Below are 24314 nucleotides of genomic sequence, written 5' to 3' on the forward strand. Positions count from 1 at the left end.
TATGTAAGCCTATCATTTTTGAGGTTTGTTCTCCATTTAAAGTACATTATTCAATACCGCTGTATAGGGTAATATACATCTGCATTTTGGTTTTCACTTTTATATCGGTTGTTTTTTTTCCAGAGCTGTTTCTTTTTTTGTGTGTGTGTATTGATGCGTTATTGGTGCAAGAATACTGATAAATAGATCATAACCTGATCACATATCTGGCAAATGTCTTAAGTTATTGCCGAGTGCATTCCAAATTCCTAATTATCTCTCGGAAAAAAACAACATCTGAAACTCAGTCCAATCTTGTAGCTTGCTTGTCGGTAATTTGGGGCAGCATTTGTTCCCCAAACTTACATAAATGAATGCCCCATAAATAAAGAACGTTGCCTTGAAGCAGAAATTTCACTCATAATGTTATTTAATGCTGAATAAGAATGAGATAATAAAATCTTTAGTGCCTTATTATTGATATGCTGACGTTTATGAGTTTTTTTTTTTTTTAATATTCCGGTAAAATTAAACATGTGTAATTTGTTTCGTTTCGAATGTAAATTCGGACGAATTTTGTGCCATTTGGAAATTCGGATGCTTACGAATGTCCGAAGTTCAAATTTACGAATTGTAGAAGTGCTGAATTTCTGAAGTGTCTAACCGAACCGAATTGCCGAAGTTCCGAAGTGTTGAAGTTCCGAATTGTTTCAGTTTTCTCAAAAGTGGCAAAACAAGTGGTTAGGTTTAGGGGTTTGGTTCAGGGTTAGGGTTAGGGGTTAGGGTCTGAATTACTGAAGTTCCGAATTGCCGATGTTCCTGAATTGCCAAAGTGCCGAACTGAACTAAATCCAATGCCATTGGTCCGAATTGCCAAAGCACACAATATTTTTTACTTACCTGAATTTCCGAACGTGGATCATTGCCATGTAGCTCAAAGTGTTAAGATACACAGTGGGAATCTTCACACTTTGAGCTACATGGCAATGATCCACGTCACCTAAAATTTATGGGTATTTCAAAATTGTCTAAACACTGGAGAGGTGGTGATATAATCAACAAATTGGGCAAGAAAGAAATGGAGTGGGTCTATTTTTTAGACACACTCCACCCAAAAGGTTTAAATGCAGAGTTTAACCTTTTTAACTTTTTATAGTATTTATATTATATTATTATTTTTTAGCTTTTTTATTATATATCTCTGCATATTTTATTCTATTTTATTCTATTTTTTTCATTGTTAACACACCACCTCTTGAGTACCACTTTAAGAACTCTTATGCATGGTTCACTTTATGCATGGTACTTTAAAACTATGTCCACCATTTATATTTTATATCTATATTTGAATATATTTTTTTATATATACTCATACTATTTGTCCATAATTTTATTTTATGTATAATATGTTGGCCACCTTTTTGATATATGCCCCTGCTGTCTCTTTTATTATAATAGTGTCCACCCTTTATGTATCTGTATACATGCCCATATTTCTAATGTCTGATATCCATACATATTCTTATAACCTTTTTAATATATGCCACAGGTGTTTTGAGATACTATCATGCTTACTTATTTACCTTTATTTTCCATTTATTATTTTTTCCCCTCCGTATATACTGTATCCTATATCGGCAATTTGCCGAACTACAAATCCCATGTTACTGTGTATTGCGATACGTCACTTCCGGGTGACGAAATTGTGCCTATGAGAAAGAGGACAATACGAACTACATGCCCCATAAGGCACTAGGAGCTATACCAACGTCACTTCCGTGTTGCATACACCACAAACGGCGGGAGACTACATGTCCCAGCATGCCACGGAAGGATACGATGACGTCACTTCCGGGCGACGTGCGCGACCCGGAAGTAGGAAGCGAAATCACACCAGGACTAAATTTCATCAATCAGGGACACCTATATAAGCGGATTTTACCCAAACTGGGACTTGATACTTCTGAAGAAGCCCTAGACTGGGCGAAACGCGTTAAGTAGTTGATTTTATATCAATTTGTTCTATTATAGACATATTTTATATTTAAATAAAGTTATAGTTTTTACTACTTTATTTGCTGTTCCTGATTTTCCTGAATCCTGATATATATCCGTTGGTGGGGATTATACCACCGTATGCTGTACATACTAGAGCAAGATATTTGCTCTGAAATCTGTAAGTAGGATATTTTTCCTTTTTTTACCAACACTGTTTGTAATACATACTATACTATTGGATCCTATCTCTATTTTTTCCATATACTATTGTGGAGGATTGGACCCCGCACTGCACCATCACTTGATATCCTGAGACGGGGATTGTACCGTCTAGGCGCTATACGGCAGAGCTCTGAGCAGCTCTGCAAAGTGTGAGTTAGTCTTTTATAAGTTTTAACTACTCTTACTTGTCTGATATACTGCACTATTATTGTTTTGTATTTTTTTATTGAAGGTTCCATACATCCCTTATTATAGGACAGTTTGTATGTATACATCTTTATTATTACTTGTACTGTTTGGGCGCGGTTTACCACTTTTTTCCCTTGTTTGTTTCACTATTCTGAGTAGGCGTTGGGAATTCCTGCTCGGTTCACTGCTGCCCACCTTTAGTTTATTTAGTGAGCGCCTATTCCTCTTGTTTTTACAGCCTGAATATATGTAGAGAGCTAATCAATAATACCGCCTGATGTGGGGGTAGGTAACACCAAAACTATACAGCATAAAATGGGTTCAACAAAAAACAACAACTTTGTGGTAAGAGATAATTACATGCTTCAGTAGTCCCATTCGGTATGCATGGGGAGCAAAAGAAAAGAAAAAATAAATACATTTTTAGAGGACCATTACGTTAAGACCCTCTCTCAGGCACCAAAGGTAGAACAACCCAATGCCTTCAAGGATCTTGTTTCTGGCACATGTGGCCCAGCATGGTAAAATGAAAAAAAAATAAAAATAAAGAACACAACCCCCATAGTCCATGATAAGGCATTTGAAACATTTAGTGATAAGTGAAATGCAGTAGGGCAATCTAAAATCATAGATGGTAGGCCCCAGACCCTCAGGTTGCAACATTACTTCCCCATCAGAGGCCTTACAGCACAGTGGGCACTCAGAAGCACTCCAAGTCCACGTAACCCCCCCTAAAGTCCGCAGGTCTGGGGATTTCTACACTATTAAAACCTCGGGAGGTGCAGCTGAATGCTTCCACATGTCTCTCCCATGTCTCTCCCAACACCGGCCACTTATGGAGGACAAAGGACTTACCGACCTGCAGCCACCAGTCTGCTGAAGGCCAGCACAGCACTGGGGATAACTCTCTCCAGGTCCCCGCTTAACCTAGAGAAAGATGATCCAGGTTATCAGCACGTGGTCAACCCGGAAGTCCAGCCGTGGACCAGGCACCCCAGGCACCACCAAGAGTTAGCTGTGCCCTAAAGTATGTGGGCATAAGTTCCTTCATGTAGATAGTGAGCCCATGTATGGGCATTCGACTCCTAATAGTTGCCATGTCACAGTTCAAACTCCTGCCCAAGAGCAGGGATATCTCCAAATGGCTGGGGGGGGCGGGTGGCAGGGCTGGGACCTGTCCATTCCTCCAGCACCCACATTACAGTATTGTGGCTCCAGATAGTGTGTAGGCTGGAAGTTTGTGTGACAGAGGAAATGGCAGTCCTACAGGGCCATGTGCTCGGGAAGGTCTGAGGCAACGCCGTTTGTGCAACGTGTCTAGTTCCAATCCGGCATCGATAGACAGTCAGAAGGTTGCCCACACAATAATCCATTAGAAGTTTCAGCATTAACTTGCTCTTTGAGGTTTAAATCGGCTTTTTCTGGGGCCCGAGCCCGAAACAACAAAAGATGGCCGCCGCACCCCCCTCCCAACCTATGGATTTGTATTGCACATAAACAAAGCAAACCCTGCTTTCTTGCACTATGAACCTGTAAGATGTAGAAACGAAGAACAGTGTGGAAGAGGCTCTGTAAAAATAGGGAGGATGGCTGAAAGAAGTGATTTAAACTGATGAAGAAAAGCTCTGGTGCAGAGGTACAACTAACGTCTGTAGGATGGTCCACAAAAGCATTCATGTTTCTGCACTGAAAGTTTCAGGGAATTCCAAAGAAGATCAACCTCCTCTTTTTTTGTCTTCTAGAATTTCTTAACCCTGCAGTTGAGGACCTTTATTCCCAGGAGTATGTCAGTTGGCATTCTTAAACTATCTATCTATCTATCCATCCATCTATTCATTGAGCAAACGCAATTTCACCTAAAGCAGCGTAATTGGCAAAATTGAAAATTGCTTCACTGGGGGTATTTTTCCTTGTTTTCTTATGAGCAGCATTAGTGAAAAGTTAAACAATGGTCCTCTGTTTAAAAAAAAAAAAAAAAAACATTTATATTATACCAGTTTTTCAAATAAATGCTATGGCCACTCATGTTCCAATGAAATTTGGGATATGTTTTTATCATTATCTTCCATCCAACACAATAATAGCGATACAACAAATATACAGGCTTATTTTCTATAAACGTGAAAATGTGTGAATACATATGTATCCACGAGCGCTGTCTACAAATATACAGGACTGTATTTCACAAGGCTTTACTGCTTTTTAAAATAAATATGACTTTACCCATTGTGGGCTAGTTTATGTGCATTTTAAGTTCACCTGTTATGGCATGTGAATATTCTGCAGGCCTTGGAATTCATATTAGATACACAATCAAGAAATGCTATCTTATCATCGCAATGGTAGCTATTTCCTGGAGTTCTGTGTCTACAGCTGTGCTTACTGAAGGGTGACTTTAATTTGCAGCACCATGCCACGGTATTAATAGACAATTATTTATTGCAAATCGGAACCATTTATAATGTTTACTGTCTGACAAGATGTAAAATTTTGATCCAAATGCTAATGCGTTCATGACATTGCATAATTTTGTTGCACGCCAATATCCTCTTCCCCCCCCCACCACCCTCATTTAAATGAATCAAACTTACCAGAGTAGGTAATAGTAGAATTGTGTGTTTTAAATGGATGATTGATTTACAACTGAAAAGTTTGCAGTAAATGTGTATTCTAGAGACTGATTACAATACCCCAGTGAAATGTCTTTTCGCAGTGGGAATGTATATCATGAAATTGAAGTATGCTTTTTATTTAATGCAAAAAGAATACAATGGGGTTATTTACGAAATAGTAAATTGTAGAAAAAGGATATCATAATGGCAAAATTTAGGTTAAAAAAATTACTATTTTTGGAATAATTTGTACTGATCATCTAACATTTTTTCTCATTTAGAAATTGAGAATAAACCACTTAATGATTCAAGAACATATTCAACAAGTCTGCCAAAGCTTTTCAATAAAGTGTCAGGAATTCATATTGAGGACACCCAGTAACCCAATGTGAACTAATCTTGGGAATTCAAGGTAGATAAAATTTTAGGCCAATCTGGGGAATTCAAGGTAGATAAAATGTTAGACCAACGAAAAACATAGCTGCTTTAGATAATCTCTCCCATTCATCTACTTTGACCTGAAATTTGATTAACTTTTTTTCAAATTAGTATGTATTGGGTGTTCAAATAATCTTTTCTAATAAATAAACCAAATAATTATACTTTTTAAGGGAAATGGTTCCCAAACATTAAAAATTGTATCTTGTGAATATTATTTATCCAAATATGTATAAACTCCACGTGAGAAATCAGTAAGCATTTACCTACCTCCTACAAAATAGTAATAATGCATTTCAAATTTTTTTAATAATTTTTACTATGATTTGGTGTTTATTGCTTTTTCCACGCTATCATTTTTCTGTTGGATTCATTACTAGAAATTTTAGATCGATAAATGTTATTACCATAGTTAGAGATTTTAGCTTTTACGTATATTTTATTATCCACACTATAACCTCTCAAACTACATAAAATATGTAAATGTCCACACTATTTTTTTTATGATACAATTATAATTTAAGGAATGGCTGGTTTTGTACACAGAACAAGGTCTCCAATGTCAATTTAAAGTTCTCTATGCTTTTAATGCTTTCACGGTTAAGCTCGTCTTGTTATGTTTGGCTAAACTTTTATCTCCTTCTTTAGTTCTTAAATAGCCATTCACAAAACTGTGAATTATCAGGAATTTTAAGTGAGTGTAAAATTGTAGCCTGACATAGTAGAGATAAAAAAAATGGATTATTTAGGAAATTCTAGCCTACAATTTTAAATGTACTCCTAGTACAACTGTCTGGGACAATGAGGTAGAATGCTTGAAGTGTGGTAGTGTTAGGTTCCAAGTCGTCATTCTTCAACGTACTTTATTACTGTAACACTATGAAGGTAAGGTGACTATGCAGAATGGATCTCCCATATGTCACAGATCTCTAATGGTTTTGCTACAAGAGATCAGAGATGTTTTGATGTTGACAGCATGTGTTGCAAACTGTGCAACTGTGTGTTCTGTGTAGGGGATCTGCAAAATGTTGTGTATGTTGAAATTTGGAGACTGTGTAGGCAGTATTTTGTGTTTAGGCTGCTTGTAGTATTGTATGAGGGGGCTCTGTGTGTTATATGATGGGCTACTTATAGTGTTATATGGGGGTTGCTTGTAGTGTTGTGTGGGTAGGCTGTGTGTGTTTTCAACCTCTACGCACAAGTGATCAGTCATGTCTCCTCTGTTTTTAGATTTATTTAAGATTTCAGGCCTACACATGAGCCTTTTCCATCAAACTATAAAATATAAAATTTACAGGCTTTTTTTCTTGCCATTAAAAGGATGTTCCTTATTTACTTGCTCTTTTTAATGAGTTTCCAAAGCTGTCACTGAGGTTGATTATGCGGTATAGTAATTTTACATCTCATTTATGTATAGTTTACAAGGTGGAACACCGTTGCCATGATTTCTGTATTCTTATGTTTGACCTTCAATAAAATGATTGAAGCAAAATATAAACTTTTTTTGTACTTCCTCTGCTTCATACATTTTAGGGGCTGCCTCCTGGTGGTGTGAAAGACAGAGCTTGTTTATTTATAAAAGTTACTATTTTTTCATAATATGTAATGATCACCTAAGATGTCTTCTCATTTAGAAATTGGGCATAAACCGATTACTGATTCACAGGAACATATTTATCAACTCAATCAAAGCTATTAACATCTATTTCTCTGGACTACAACTTTGGTGAGTACAGATCACTGTAAATGCTCATACTGATCCAGAGCTCCTGAATGATTAATTAACGTAGTTTTCAGGACCATGGGAGAGAGACCTGCACCCAGTGGTGTATCCTGGTTTTGTGCTGCCCTAGGCAGGACAAAACTCAGGCGCCCCCCCTTCCCCCCTGCCCGCGCCACCCCCACCCAACCTTTCCCCCCGCCCCGCATTCTAAATACACACACACACATTCACTGACAGATATGCATACACTAGCTAACAGAAACACACACTCGCTAACAGAAACACACACACACTAACAGACACACTCACACTCAGTAACAGACAAACACACTCACTAACAGACACACACTCACTCACTAGCAGACACAAACTAGCAGACACACACACTCACTAACATACACACACTCACAGGCAAACACACACACTAACAGACACACACAGTCAGACACACACTCACAGACACACACACACTAACAGACACAAACACACACTCACCCACCCACATTAACACATTTTTTTTAAATTTATTTTTAACACATTTTTTTTAAATTTATTTTTAACACATTTTTTATTTATTTTTTTTTTTTAACACATTAATCCCTTGTTACGCAAGTACTGCTTTTGAAATGTTAATATAGATCTATTGCCAAATACAGTAGGCATGACTAAAATATGCATGCGTGGAAACAGTGAAATTAACCACATTCTAATTATTTACAAGGAACCAGCTGATGTTTTAGCAATACAGATCCTCAAAATGCATCTAGAATAAAATGTCTGTGTGGGCATAATGCTAACATGCGATATTTGTATTATATATCGCAGTGTAGGCTAATTATTCCCTTCAGTCTGTGCAAAGAGCCTTCTCTTAATTTAACACATCCCCCCCCCCAGCCTCCTTACCTTTGGGAATTGCTGGGGGGCGGGGGTGTCTCTTCCTCCCTGGTGGTCCAGTGGCTGCTGGGCGATCGGGCGGCACTGCCGGGCGGCCGGCGAGGGAGCACTTCCCCTGAGCTGTCTGCTCAGCTCCCTCGCGCGCCTCAGAGTGAGGCTGGGAGCCGGAATATGACGTCATATTCCGGCTCCGCCTCCCAGCCTCACTCTGCGGCTGGCGAGGGAGCTGAGCAGGCAGCTCAGGGGAAGTGCTCCCTCGCCGGCCGCCCACCAGCGCCGCCCGACCGCCGGCATGTCTGTTAGCCGCAAGGCTAACAAGACATTTGCCCTGGGCGTTTGGGGGCGGCTTTTTTTGCCGCCCCCTGGAAAATGCCGCCCAAGGCAAATGCCTTGTTTGCCTCGCGGCTAATACGCCCCTGCCTGCACCTTTCCAGGTGCAGACAACAAGCGCTAGACGCGTTTCACACTTCGTGCCTTCTCCAGTCGATACTAAGTGTGAAACGTGTTTCGATTCTTCAGATGTTACAGAGTAAGGAGGAGGCATGGCTTATGTGAATTAGCCACAAGGACTTTGTGTCTTCGGATAGATAGGTAGACATTCTTTCTATCTGTCCATGTGCCTGTTTTCTATTAAATTGGAATAAAATGTCTTCATGTTTACCTCTACAAGTACCTACTACTGTCCAGTAAAGAATAAATGATTGGGATTGTTATTGAGATCGTATCTCCAAGGTAGATTGCTTGAAAAGGGTTCTGAGCCCCTTGTAGCTATGATTTGTTACATACATTTATTTTTCTCTAAAAACACAGACGTTTATTAAACTAAGTGTGTTTAATTGTTACATTTAAGTGGTATACACAGTATCATTCAAATAGTTGTAGTTTGTTTACACATGGTTACCAACTAATTTGCGGTACATGGTGTATTTATTTTAATTTACAGGTTTCATGATTTTGAAGATACTGAACATAAACGATAAGTATCACTATGTATTTAAGCGCACCCCTATTGTTCTGTTTATATCAAAACATTAGCATTATATTGGAGCCTTGAGTTTCCTTTTAAGGGGTTAAAATAGAGTGGGCATATATATAACCTAATAAAAATGACCTAATGCAGGGGTTAAAATTTGAGGTGCTACGTAACTAGACATGCGTTAAAAGTTACTTGCTATTGTAAAAAACTGGATTGTCCGTAGCGTGTATTTCTTCTCCCAGGGCTAAATTTTCACTTGCCAATGGCTAGCAGCGAACGGAAATTTTGAGCAGTACCCTAATGCACACAGAAATACGTGTTCACCATGTACACATTGGTTTTATCCACTTTCTATATTTACCAAAGATGAATTAGCAGGTTTTACATCTGTTCACATCAGCAGATAAAGTCAATATCTGCAGGATCTCAATTTCCACCTAATATTCCATTAGCTTGTGACAACAGCTGATTTATTTATGATAATAGCACCACATTAGGTGCTGTAATAGTAGTTCACAGCAGGTAAACACTATGAGTGAAAAGAAGAATCAAATCCTCAATTTATCAAATGTAGGAGACAGTGTTCTACATGTAGAATATATCAAAACACATATTTCACTCTCTTTTCCAACAATGTTAAGTTCAGCAAGTACTCCAGTTTTCTTTCACCATAAGTTTATGATTTAATTGTTTGTTTGTTATATGAGAAGAATTGAAGTCAAATTAAAATTGCTGATTGGTAGAGAAATTAAAACATCTTATCTCTTACCTGTTCCTTTGTTGGTTTTAATGAAGTTACTCTGCTCCTTAGAAAAAGAAAGAAAATAAAAAAGGAATACAATGAAATAGGGGCCCTGAATGCTAGAGTTTATAACTTGATTGCGATCGTGTAGTTGGCACAACAGGGAATAAGTCCTATTGTGCATCTGGCAATGGCGAATAACGTTTTGCGTTAAACTGAGCGGCCATACTTGTTCTTGTTACTAAGCCAGATTATCATTAACATTAAAGAACGCGATCTGAGCCTGTGATTATGGCAGTTGACAATGAATTGAAAAGAGGACAAGAAGATAAAGTGGACAGTGGGATGATATTAAATAATAAAATCTGGTGCCCATTATATAGAAGGGGGGAATGCCCGATATCCCCCCATATTCTTACCTCTGCCTGACCAGTTAGAAATTATTGAAACATTTCTTCTGCATCACCAATCTGTCAGTGAAACCTGTCTAGTGTGTATATTGATCACTCACCAAGCATATTACTTGTTAATAATTATTGGGGGTACTTTGAATCTATTATGTTCATTGGGGTATATGTATGATAATGACCTCCCAATGATATGTGAAGGCCTATGGATTAAACAGTTGAAATGTGCATTCAATTTCTGAAGAATCGCGAAGTGACTGAATATTATGGTATTCGGTCGTATAGTCAGATAAAGAAAGAAAAATTGCTATACTGTGAATGTCAGAATGACTGGATGACTCAGTGACATAATCGTTTGGTCAATATACAGTCATTTAGTTACTCACAGGATGAAATTCAGCCACAGTGCAGTAAACATGATGTCTGGTGAGTGCGTTTTCTGACCAATCCTATGACAACAATCACAACCAATCATGCAGTAATATGGTGAGATTGATTGACTGTTTTCTTCAGCCAATCATTGTCAAGTTCCTTCAATATTAAACCAATGTTGAATTGTTGCCTAACATGCTCTCGTTTCCTGTTGCTGCTGGGAGTGAGACTGTGTGAGCAGAGCAGTCAGTGGGCAGGCACGCAGTGTGTTGGTCTGGATTGCAGTCTTTAACTAGTTACAGGACTCTGTTTTTGGAGATGATGACAGAAGAATTACTATTACCCACCAAGAGACAAGACTTTTATTCTCCATTTTCCAAATTTGTAATTATTTTATTTTTTTATTATTAAAGGGACACTATAGGCACCCAGACCACATAAGCTCATTGAAGTGGTCTGGGTACAATGCTTGCTTGCTTAGCCCTTTGAGGCCGCAGTTTATTAGCTGTTTTGCAGTGATGTAAAATAAAATGAAAGGTAAAAATATATATATATATATTATTTAAAATAAAATACATTTTCAAAAAAAAAATTAGTGTGCTGAATAATTGTATAAACATCACTTCACTCAGGGCATCTACCTTTCTTTGTGCTTATGTTTCATCTAGTTGTGTTGTGTTTGCGTGCCATGCATTTTCCAGTTCACAAGTAGTAGAGGAGTGGCTAGATCAGTGCAATATGTTAGTAAACAGAATACGTCCGATCCTGCGAAGACTAGTCATAGACAATTGTTTAGTGAAACAAGTCAGAGTAGCAGCAGAACCATCACAACTCCAATTACAAGGAGCAGTGCAGCCAGAAACGTTAGGGCCCCAAAAGCCACCAGCAGCCCTATATTGAAAAGTAGCACTACTACCACTAGTCATACTACACATATTACTCAGGGAAGGAAGGTAGCAGCAGCAAGTATCAGTATGAGGGGTGTAGATGAGGGTCTGCCAGCAACGCTGTTAACAATAAAGCTAGGTGTAACTTTTTCACCCTCCTTTGAATAAGTGTTAAAAAAAATTATGTGAGGTTTGTACCATGAGGAGGAATTAGATTTAGGTTACAATCCAGAGAGAAGCGGGAGCGTATTTATTTTGATGACTCCATCTCCTGAAAAACTAAACTAAAAGGATGGTAGTAAAATGTAGGCTGTGTGGCTAGGAGGTTAACAGGGGAAAAACTTGGGTACATTCGACAAGTGCAGGGCTGACTATCACCTGTGCACACATCATAGGGCTGTTCTGTTACTGGAGGAGAGGAACAGTTTGTCATCATCAAAAGCAGCCTCTGAGGGTGTCAAGACTCAAGAGGGATTGGGAGCTCAAGCTAGTCAACAGAGACGGGGACAAAAAAAAGACGACACCAGGTCCATTAGTCTATCCTTAAAGAATGTGGTCCTGTACATATCAGGGGCCTGTGTAAACAGCAGTCAAATAAGAGAGGATAAGGAATGTAGTCAAGGAGAAGCAAGCAGATGACAGTCTTAATTTATAACTGTTTAGCAAGAAAGAATTACAATTAAAAAAATTACGATGACAAGGATAATAAACCGTGGACATTAACCTAAAAAAGGCCCTGAGTGCCTGGAGGGTCTAGTTGAATTAAAAAAAAAAAAAAAATATATTTGCACAGTTTAGCAAATTAAGTATACTAGACATAAAAGGCTTAACGTTGAGCAATATAATTAACACCACATTGTCTAAATAAGAATATTAGAAGCGGCAACGTTTTATAGATATTTATTTTACTTGGATACGTGCTTGTCTTTTTCTGCACACAGCCTTTATACTTAGAATGTTCAGTTTTGGCAGGATTGCCCTGGAGAAAAGTAAATGCTTGCTTAATATTGTTTATATTTTTATGTGGATCATCATAGTTACCTGTAAAATATATTTTGGAAACTACTGAAGATTCACAGCACACAGTACAGTGTTTACACGTTATGATAGTGTTAATGTTATTTGTTGGTTTATTAATACAAACTTTGCAGTCCTGATATGGAAAGGTATGAATATGATTGTTTAAATATGATTACGTTATAAATAGTAGCAAAAGAACAGCTCTCCTGGGACTTGGTCTGCAAAATAAAAATAAGCTAGAATGTATTTAGGTCAGTTTTTTTACACAAATTCTTTTTATTCGGACTAGGGTATCTATCAAATGTCGCTACTGTAAACAGTATTGTTATGCTGCTCTTATGAATACATGAACAAAGCTATATCACTATGAAAAACATTGACATATCAAACTCTCCATTATTACCGTGACGTTTTTAATGGGTTGTTTTTTCAGCTTGCTTAGAGCTAGCAGATTTCTACTATTCTAGAGGGTTGCCACCCGGCCAGTATTTTACCGGCATGGCCGGTAATCTTGCCGGGGCGAACATTAGCTGCATAGAATGCGGGTGTCAGACAGCCAGCCCCTCTGCAGGCAGGAGGAGGCAGTGTGGTGCCTGTGCACTCTGTATGTGTACAGTATACATCCTGTCTGTCTGCCTCTCGCATTCCCCGTGTGTCTCAAGAAGTCAATGGTCTTGAGTCACATGCAGAGAGAGTGAATGGCAGACAGACAGGATACAGTGCAAAGGCACCAAGCTGCCTCCCACTAGGCACCAGGGAGGTCCTGAGGATGCCATCTGGGTCCTGGTGTAAGTACATTGGACACCATCTGAGCCCTGGGGTAAGTGCAGAAGATGCCATCTGGGCCCTGGGGTAAGTGCAGGGGATGCCAGGTATCTGGGTGCAGAGCAAGTGCAGGGGATTCCATCTGGGTGCCTGAGCAAGCTGCTAGGGCAGAGAGATGGCACAGGTATGCTGGGGCAGGGGGGGGGGGATGGCAAAGCACTGCTGGGGGCAGAACAATGGCATGGAGATGCTGAGGACAGATCAATGGTTGTTTGGGGGCACAGATGGCACTGTCGGGCTTTTTGGAGGCATATATGGCTCATTGGCAAGATATACACATTTTATTAACTTCCTGTTTTTTGGCTTAATATACAGGGTTTAAGCATTTACTGATCATTGGCATGATATACCAAAATTATGCATTTACTGCTCATTGGCATGATATACCAAGTTTATGCATTTAATGCTTTCTGGCACGATATGGAAGATTTATGCATTGACTGCTCATTGGCCTGAGATGCAAGGTTTATGCATTTACTGCCCACTGTATTAATATACCAAGTTTATGATTTTACTGTTCATTGGCATGATATATCAAGTTTATGGATTTAAAGCTTTTTGGCATGATATATCAAGTTTATGCATCTAATGCATTAATAGCATTCTCTTGCTGGAAAATCCTTCAGAACCCATATTTCACTAAATGCTTGCCTGGTTGGTGAGATCTCCCTTGTTGTTTAGGGATGCCCAAGTGTCAAGTGGGTATGACAGTTGCTCCCCAGGCTGCTTACTTTTTACGTCTAAATGCCCACGTGCAGAGCACTTTCATTCTTTCTATTCAATTACCTTGTATGTCTATCAACACATCTATTTAGTTTGTGTACTTGTGTCTATCACTGATGCTAGGTTAGTAAAATTGCACTATGGGCCACTAAATAGTTTTTCACCCCTAGACCACAAGTTTCCAACCCTCCCCTGCTCTTCAGCAAGTAAACGATAGCAGCACTATCTCTTTTATTATACAACATATTGAACCCATGTAATTTCAACAAGACAATACTTTTTCACCAAATAGTGAATTAAATACCAGACTGGAAAATGTAGGCTAAAAGACCTGCAAATATACCTGTGATTGACTGGGGGTGTCTGCTGAAAAAACGTTCCTAGAGTGAATGGCAGTCAGAGGAAAGAAGAGAGAAGGCAGAGCTCTCAGGTATATGTTGACCAAGTTCTGGGTTAAACTGTTCGAAAATGGTTTAACCCTTGAATTTAAGATGGCTTCTAGACATTTCTGCCACCATAACAACTTCACTGTTAAAAGCGTATAGTTTAAAAATACTGAATGGTGTATAGAGCGCAGTCAGGTATTATGAGTTAAACAGTGTTTTGCCTGATTTGGGTCAGAGTAACCTTTGCTGTGCTGGTCCACAGTTCCATTTAAAAGAAGAGAAACAAAGCTAAAACTTATCTCTGTCCTCATATTGAGGCCAAGTTCCCCCTCGAGACCGATTCTCCTCCGTAGACTTAACACCTCCTCCTAGGTTGTCATGGAGGACGGACTAAGGAGAGCACATGGGTGGCATGGGTGTGGGGTGTATGCAGCCATTGGATGCCTGTCACCAGCATGCACAAAACTACCATTAGCCAGCTGGTAACAACTCTTGACGCCGCAGTGACGCTCCCGTAGGTGGAATTACCCCTACAGCAGCAAAAGGGTTAAATGCTGTATTTCCTGTAAATGACTGATAAGTTTAAATCACTTTTGAAAAAACAAACAAGAGACAGGTAGCGGGGGACAGACCAAGTAGCTGAACCGAATGGGACAGTCACAGTCTGGGCACGCTATCCTGTGTACCGCAAGGAGACTCCAGGGGTCTCCAGGGGCTTAACCCCTAAACTGAGTAAATGCAAAACAGGAGAAGGCAGATGTTTTGCCACTATTATTCTTTTGTTCTCACATGGGCACTTACTAAACACTTTGGGTGTGGAGCACCTTGATGATGCTCTAAATCACCACTTTTGATTTATTCGTTTTTTCCTCTACTATGTCTGTCTAGCTAGTTGAAAAGGGAGAGAGGCTTTATAAAGTTACTGTCAGTACATTTGTTACTGACTTCCTATCTTGTTCTATATTTCTCTCTCCTTATACTACTTTACTTCCTCCTTGCATTACTAAGAAGGGGGGCTGGGGACCTATACTGCTTCATCAAGCCATTAGGTTGAAGTTCCAGACTCTAATATACGATTGAGGAATATATGACTGTGGGGTTACTAGGGGTAGGGATACTTTCATTTAGCTATTTTTCATTAAAGGATTTTTTTTTTTCATTACTTATATCCCATATAGACCTCTGCACTTGGTGTTGAGTGCATTTGTAACCTTTCCCAGACAGTAGGGTTCGGATCTTTTGTATATACTTTATTTATATATTTTTTTGAAGCACTTTCCTCTCTGTTTTGGGCGCTTCTACCACTAGCAGCTATATAGATTTTTATTTTTCAAGTATGCTATACTCATATCCAGGGATGCTTAGGGTCTCATTACTTGTTTGAGTTTGAGACCATTGAGCATCTGCCTTCTCCTGTTTTGCATTAAATCACTTTTGGTAGAGTTTTATTGAAAGTGCACGCAGAATACTCTAAATATTATGTGTTTATGAATATATTTCGGCTCAATTTTGCTCCACGCATTTTTTTGTCGGAACAGCAACATCACAATCACAATAATCCGTTTATCAAATGGCTCTGATTACACGTCACCTTGCAGACTAGCAACCTGTGCTTTCAAATAAAGCCGTAAAATGAGCATCTCTACATAAACACACTTTATTTAGACAAATTAAAGTAAACAGCTGGCAGGAACAGCTCCGTCTCCCGCCAATCAGGATTCTGTAGGACAGAACATAGTTGTTCACTGCAGTATTGCAATAAAATGAGAAGAGTTTAAAACTAGCAGATGGTGCTCTGTGCAGTGCATGGAATAAAATGGAGAATTAAGGTGCCCTAAGGTGGGCATGGAAAAGGCAATTACATGAAACAAATGGGCCCGAGGCCTGGATCACACTCTAGTATGCTACACAAGAGACAGATAGTACATCTGGTGAACAGACTTTATCACACACTAGAAAGCTATAAAATGAACCATCCAAGTTCAGACCTTGGTCTTACAATGACATTTTACCTGTGCTGGCATACACCGCGGTTTAGTTTAAAAGGTGCCTTAATCTACAAATTGTGATTTAAACCACGTCTTAGCATAGCACTCTAACGAAGGGCCCACTTTTTAGACAGGTTGATAAAATGCAGAGATATCCCTGGAGATAATATGAAGTAGAACCAAGGAAGAAGATCTTTTTTTGCTTAATATATCATTTTGGAAAAACATGGCCGCAGTGATAAAATTATGCACCCTGCTTGTTCGTGTTAGAAATGTAAACTGACACCGATTGCTGCACGTCTCGCGTGTACATAGTATCGTACACATAAATTAATATTTTCCAGGTTGTATGTAGAGGCGCAATTAACTAAAATCATTTCACAGCCGCAGTGTATATGCCTTGGGGGGAGATCTGCACTGTTTTTAAAAGACCACAGTTGTTTTGAAGATACTATTTTGTCGACCAATTAAAATGTATTTGTTTGCTTTTTGCATTATGTAGAACTGTTATATAATTAGCATCTATGAACATTATTACCCCCCCCCCCAAAAAAAAGAATCTTAAGATAAAATTGTTGACTTTATTGAAAATGTATGCAAAAAGTTATAATTAAAAAAATAATAATAAAAAAATAAAAAAATCTTGGCTATTTATCTTGAATCTTGCAATTCTGTCCCCTCCCCCCCCCCCCCGCACTCTCCCCCAACAATTTTTAACATTTATGTAAATTTATTTTTAACGCCACCTTTTCATGTTAGCAAGTAATGATCTTATTCATTTCCCAATATCAATTTTTCTTCGGAATTATCCAATGTCTGTCAATCTGAAATGCAGTATCTCAGTTCTTTATCGCGTTCTAGCAATTTTAATACCTTGATTATATTTATCTAGTTATAGGCTAGAATTGTAAACCTTATATTTTTTTATTTAGCAAAGCTATCCATTGGTAAAAAAAAACTACACACATGGAATAACTGCTGGATCTGAGTTAGGAACTCTTGCCTTTTTCTTCCTACAAGAAATGGAATTTGGGTAATTCCATTAAAATTAGTTCAGCATGGGTGAGGAGCAAAATGCTATGTTACGTCACATGACAGGTGCATAATCGCCATATGGGCAGGCGGAATCAGGACAAAGCCTCCCACATAGCTATTCCAATAAAACACGGACACTATGGTATATGGGTCAAAACTGTCCACAGCTTTTATTAAATAGTAATAATAAATTAGCATAGAAAAAAGGTCATTGCCCCACAACCCGCCATTACATCCGTATCCTTCAGTTATATATAAAAGGCAATGACCCCTATATATAAATAACATATAACAGTATTCCAGCATGAACATAACTTAAAGTGCCAACATTTTAATTAACCATGGTAGGGGTATACCCGGATACCCCTACCCCACCAGGTTCTGAGCCACCGACAGGGCTTGAAACCTACCAAACTTACCAAGAACAATATTCACCATTTCCATAACCATCCTACCGGGGAGCCTTTTTCCTATCCTACAGCTCCCTATCCCGCCGCTGTGACAAAACAGGACAACCCAACCTTATCCATTAGCCAGGGAGGGAGGGTGGGACAAACTCAGCCAGGTAGGCAAGTTAAAAGTGAATTTACTAAGATGGCTGCCTATTTATAAAGCCCAACCCATAGCCCCAGAACTACCAACCCCTGCATTGTTCCTCCTATGCCTGCCTCCTAACCCTGTCAAGGTCCCTTTCCACTAAGCTGCACTTTTGCTACATGGGGCCACATTCTATGTTTCTACGTTTCTATGTAACACTTTTAAATGAGATATCAATTCCAGATTCTGATGTTGTCTAAGCCAATGGTGTTATATCAACCAATATCTAGAACAAACTGACTAAAAGCTATAATGTATACATACTTTTTAAAATGCTACAAAAATAATGTAAAGATTACAATTAGTGTATTCAATCTAAATTTCTGATAAAATTGTGAAAATGCATGCAAAATAAGTAAAGCCAGCCATTGATATTTATGCAATTAAATCATGTCTCCAGAGCAGGTCCTGATGGTATTTTGTAAGTCACTCAAGACACACAGAGAAGGCCAGTCAAGTTATTCCCAATGCTCTACTCATGTACAACCAGAACAAGTTTACAGGACTTATCATGGATCATTTCTTTAAGGAATTCTACATTCAATTAAAAAACCTCCATACTTGCTTTAGGGTCGAAAATACATACATAATAATATATAGACATTTAGAATATAGGATTGGGGAAATATTTCTAATGGAAACTGCAGAACATAAAGTGTTATTTATCTGGCTTGCGGTCTATATGGGTCTTAGTAAAGGATTGTGCGTCAAACAGTGTTAGACAGAATGAATGTGTTGGTCATAAAGACTCATGTATGTGCTACTATAGTCAGGATTGCTTATCCCAATGCTAGGCTACATGTTGCAGTTGTTATTTGTTGGTACTTCTTTATGAAATACTCGTATTGACGTATTTTACTAAAATTCGAACCCAGTCAAAAGATATACTGAGACAAAGAAGGGACTTCTTTGTCTCCTTATTCTTCCCCTGCTTGACAGTTCTTAAGACTTGGCGGAGCTACCGCCGTCAAGAAGTGTTAATCCCCCAGGCATCAGCAGTGACGGCTGCAGGGAAATTAGCTTTGCCTGTGGAGGATCCCACGGTCTCCTCCATAGACCTCTCTGCTGTTGCGAGCATATAGCACTGATGCCAGGAGATGAAGAGGACCTCCTGGAAGGTCATGTGGACAGGTTCAAGTATATAGAACGCACCTTTTCCTGCCTACCCCAGCTACAGGACTCCTCACGGCGATGCCAGTATCGGGGATCTTTGCATATTATGCAAAGTCACAACACTGTGACAGTGTCGCTTTAATAAAAATGTTGAAGAAGTCTGGAGAAGTACAAATAAACAGTATAGCAAAAATATTAGCAAAATCTCCAAACAAGGAGCCCTGAGAAATCAGACCATATGAAATAAAAAATAAGCAAATTTACTTAACAAAATGACTTGAAAGAATTGTTAGGAGTAAAACCAAAGTTATGGTTATTATTATTATTATTATTATTATTGCCATTTATATAGCGCCAACAGATTCTGTAGCGCTTTACAATATTATGAGAGGGGGGATCAGGGCCGGTGCAAGGATTTTTGGGTACATAGGCGAAGATGTATTTTTCCGCCCCCCCTCCCATTCAAAAATAACATCTTCACCTATGTGCCTCTTAACCAGCCCCTCTCCCCGTCCATTATTGGTCCCCTCCCTTCCCTGTCCCTTAGTGTTCTTCTGACAGTCACACACACTCAATGACAAACACAGAGACTCACTGATCTGACACACACACACTGATTGACACTCATTGACACACTGATAGTCACACACAGACTCAATGACAAAGATACTCTCACTGATTTGACAGACACTCACAAACACACACTGACAGACACACACATACACTGACACACTCACATGCAACACTCATACAATCACTCACAGACACACATACACTCACTCACGCACACACTCACAGTCACTCACAGACACACATACACTCACTCACGCACACACTCACAGTCACTCACAGACACACATACACTCACGCACACACTCACAGACACACATGCACACACTCACAGACACACATACACTCACTCACGCACACACATACACTCACTCACGCACATACTCACAGACACACATACACTCACACACTCACACACAGTCACTCACAGACACACAGTCACTCACAGTAACACATACACATACTCACAGACCATCACTCACACACACACACACTGACACACACAGACACTGACACACAGACACACACTCACAGACACACACTCACAGACACTCACTCACACAGAGACACATACACACTCAGACACACAGACACTCACTCACACACTCACTCACACAGCGACACATACACACTCACAGACACACAGACACTCACTCACTCACACACTCACAGACACTCACACACACAGACACACACACACTCACACACACACACACACACACTCTCACACAGAGACACATACTCACTCACAGACACATACACACAGACATTCACTCACACACACACTCTCACAGACACTCACACAGACACACACACACTCACTCACAGACACACATACACTCACTCACGCACACACTCACAGTCACTCACAGACACACATACACTCACTCACGCACACACTCACAGACACACATACACTCACTCACGCGCACACTCACAGACACACATACACTCACTCACGCACACACTCACAGACACACATACACTCACTCACGCACACACATACACTCACTCACGCACACACTCACAGACACATACACTCACTCACACACTCACACACAGACACTCACACACAGACACACACTCACAGACACACACTCACAGACACTCACTCACACAGAGACACATACACACTCAGACACACAGACACTCACTCACACACTCACTCACACAGAGACACATACACACTCACAGACACACAGACACTCACTCACTCACACACACTCACAGACACTCACACACACTCTCACACACACTCACAGACACATACTCACTCACAGACACATACACACTCAGACACACAGACACTCACTCACACACTCACTCACACAGAGACACATACACACTCACAGACACACAGACACTCACTCACTCACACACACTCACAGACACTCACACACACAGACACACACACACACACACATTCACACAGAGACACATACTCACTCACTCACAGACACATACACACACAGACACACACACACTAACACACACACACAGAGACACATACTCACTCACAGACACATACACACAGACACTCACTCACACACACACTCACACAGACACTCACACAGACACACACACACACTCACTCACAGACACACAGACACTCACACACAGACACTCTCACACACACACACACTCTAACACAGACACTCAAACACACAGACACTCTCACACAAAGACACATCACATACATTCACAAATTATTTTAATAAATAAATAATATCCACCCAGCCTCCCTACCTGGAGAGCTGGTGTGGATCATTCCCTGGGGTCCAGTGGGGCTGCTGGGCGGCGTGCGGCAGTGCTGCGATCAGGCACTGCGAGGGAGCTCTAACCTGTCTGCTCTGCTCCCTCGCGGGCTGTCTGCTGATGCCGCGGGAGCCGGAATATGACGTCATATTCCGGCTCCCGCGGCATCACTAGACAGCGCGCGAGGGAGCAGAGCAGACAGGTTAGAGCTCCCTCGCAGCGCCTGATCGCAGCACTGCCGCACTGGGGGCGGTGATGGTGGCCGGCAGGAGGGAGAGCTTCCCTCCTGCCGGTCACTGAAATCTTGCGCCCCCGGAGCCGGTGCGCCCTAAGGCTCTAAGCCTTATGGACGCGCCGGCCCTGGGGGGCATGTAATTATAAATAGGACAATTACAAGAAAACGTACAGGAACAATAGGTTGAAGAGGACCCTGCTCCAATTACCTTACAGTCTATAGGAGGTGGTGTATAAGACACGTTAGGACAGGAAATATCAATCAAATAGGGTGGGAGTGAAGCAGAGCTGGAGGAGAGAGTAAAGCACTGCCCTATAGGAGAGAGCAAGAGACAGGTATGTAAGGCAGAGGTTACTCTGGGAGGCCATAAGCTTTCCTAAAGATGGGTATTAAGGCACTTCTTAAAGGATTGAAGACTAGGGGAGAGTCTGATGGGGGTAGGCAGGCTATTCCATAGGAAAGGAGCCGCATGCGAGAAGTCCTGCAAGCGTGAGTTGGCCGTACGGGTGCGAGCAGCGGTCAGTTGGTACCAAATAAACAGCTACTAATCTTGAAGAGAGATCAGGAGATCAAAGCCAAAAACTCTTAGACTTCAGACTTTTATATACCCCAAGTATTGATTTCAAGAATCATAATTTTTTATTTTTTATTGGTATGTTTAAGGGTAATACAGCCAAACTAAGTGACTTTACAAACAACACAAGCAGGTCAAACTCAATTACAATTTTAATTTATTAAAATGTTGACTGCCATATGGTACTTCTGCTTAAATATTATGTTCTAGTTCTTCCAGGTTTATTGACAGGAACATGTCCTTGTGCATGACACGGTGTTTTAAGATAAACGTCTGGTTACTAATTAGCTTACCAATAAAACAGAATAATCAGTTGCATTTACTCCATAAAAAAAAAAAAAAGCCATCATACATTATATTACAGAAAAATTAATGGATATTCTTGAATTTCAGTAACTTACATTTAAAATGTAAATAGAGTGTGGTTTTATTTCCCAGAGCAGAGTTAAAGGATAAATGCAATGATCTGTGTTAATCAGTACAACTTCTGTAATTTGTATAATTATAGATACCAGATAAACTTTTCACCAAGTAAAATATAAACAGGCAAGTGGTTGGGTTGCCTGGGGATGACAAGTCTGTGGGAACATGAGGTTTGAGGCTCCAGGAGGTGCTCCCTTGCGGTTATAGCAAAGACTATTTGCTAAAAAAAAATTGCTGCAAGTGGAAGCCAACCTTCGGTTAGGACTAAATCGAAAGGTATCGAATAGACTATCTACAACTCTAGTATGAAAGTACAAATTAATTGTGTTTTCTTACAATTTTTTATACATTCATTATTGGAAGACTCCAAGCAGCATGAGCACCACATCCCATTGACGCAATCACAGAGTAATTAATTTTACATGTTTTGACAACTTACTTGAGTCCTGCTCCTCACTGAATTAAGTCGAGTCGTGCAGGGCTGTTCTCATTGGCTGAGAGTGTCAGCTAAGTGCACTCACTGCTTAGTTCAGTGGATGCCTTTGGCAGCCAGGTAAGTTGGAAAACTGTGCTAAAACCTTATGACTAGTAACTCTGGAAGGGTGCCAGGGTGCTCCTGGCACTATAATTACTACAGAGGTCTGTAGTGGTTATGGTGCTTGGAATATTCCTTTAATAACTTATCTAACTCTTTCAATAATGCAGTCACTGATGTTTTGTTTACCAAACCTCCCAAATGCTTTTGTTTGTTATCTTCTTACATAAAAAAAAAATCCAACTGTTTTTCAGTTTTTCACATAGATCATGCGTTTCCCAAAAGGTAGATCCCCAGATGCTGTAGAACTACAACGCCCATGATGCTTTACATGTCTTTCCATGCCTTAAGAATGACAAGGCATCATGGAAGTTGTAATTTTAAAACATCTGGGGACCTACCTTTTGGGCACCCCTGACATAGACAATATTTCTCTTTTTCCTCGGTGCATTCCAGGCCTGCATTCCTCAGCAAAGACTAATCTTTTTGCAACATAATATTAGCTTCTCTCCATTCCCGTCCACCACCCACTGCCCACCTTTATTCCACTTTAATTTATAGAGTATAATTTACCATCTGTGTGAAATCACCATTAATTAGCTACTAAGTAATTCTCCAACACCTCAACTGTCCACACATGAAATAGATTTTCTATGATGCCTCATATTCTTGGTTAGAAATTGTAATTTCTCCTTATCTATCTTTTGTCTCAAAGCACAATTGCATATTGTCTCTTTTGATTCACAGACTGTCGTATATCGAACTTGTATAAAAGTTCTACAGATTCTCTACTTTCAATTCAATCAGTCTCTAATACAACCTATAAATAATTAATATATTTTAAAAAGCACTATGGATACAAGCGCAATATAAGAAATGTCACATAAATAATAGTGAGATTTGCAGTTTGTCCAGGTATTTGTGATTAAAGTAACTTTCCTGGGGAAAGTCAAAGAAAAAAAGGTGAATTAGAGGCACACCTGGAACATGCATTTCGCAAAAGTGGTGATGCTGTAATGATCAAAATGTATACAAAATACAGATTAAGGAACTGCACACACAAAAATACAGTTTTAAAAATTCCTTTATTTACTTA

Source organism: Pelobates fuscus, chromosome 8, assembly GCF_036172605.1.
Source record: "Pelobates fuscus isolate aPelFus1 chromosome 8, aPelFus1.pri, whole genome shotgun sequence".
Classification (NCBI taxonomy): Eukaryota; Metazoa; Chordata; class Amphibia; order Anura; family Pelobatidae; genus Pelobates; species Pelobates fuscus.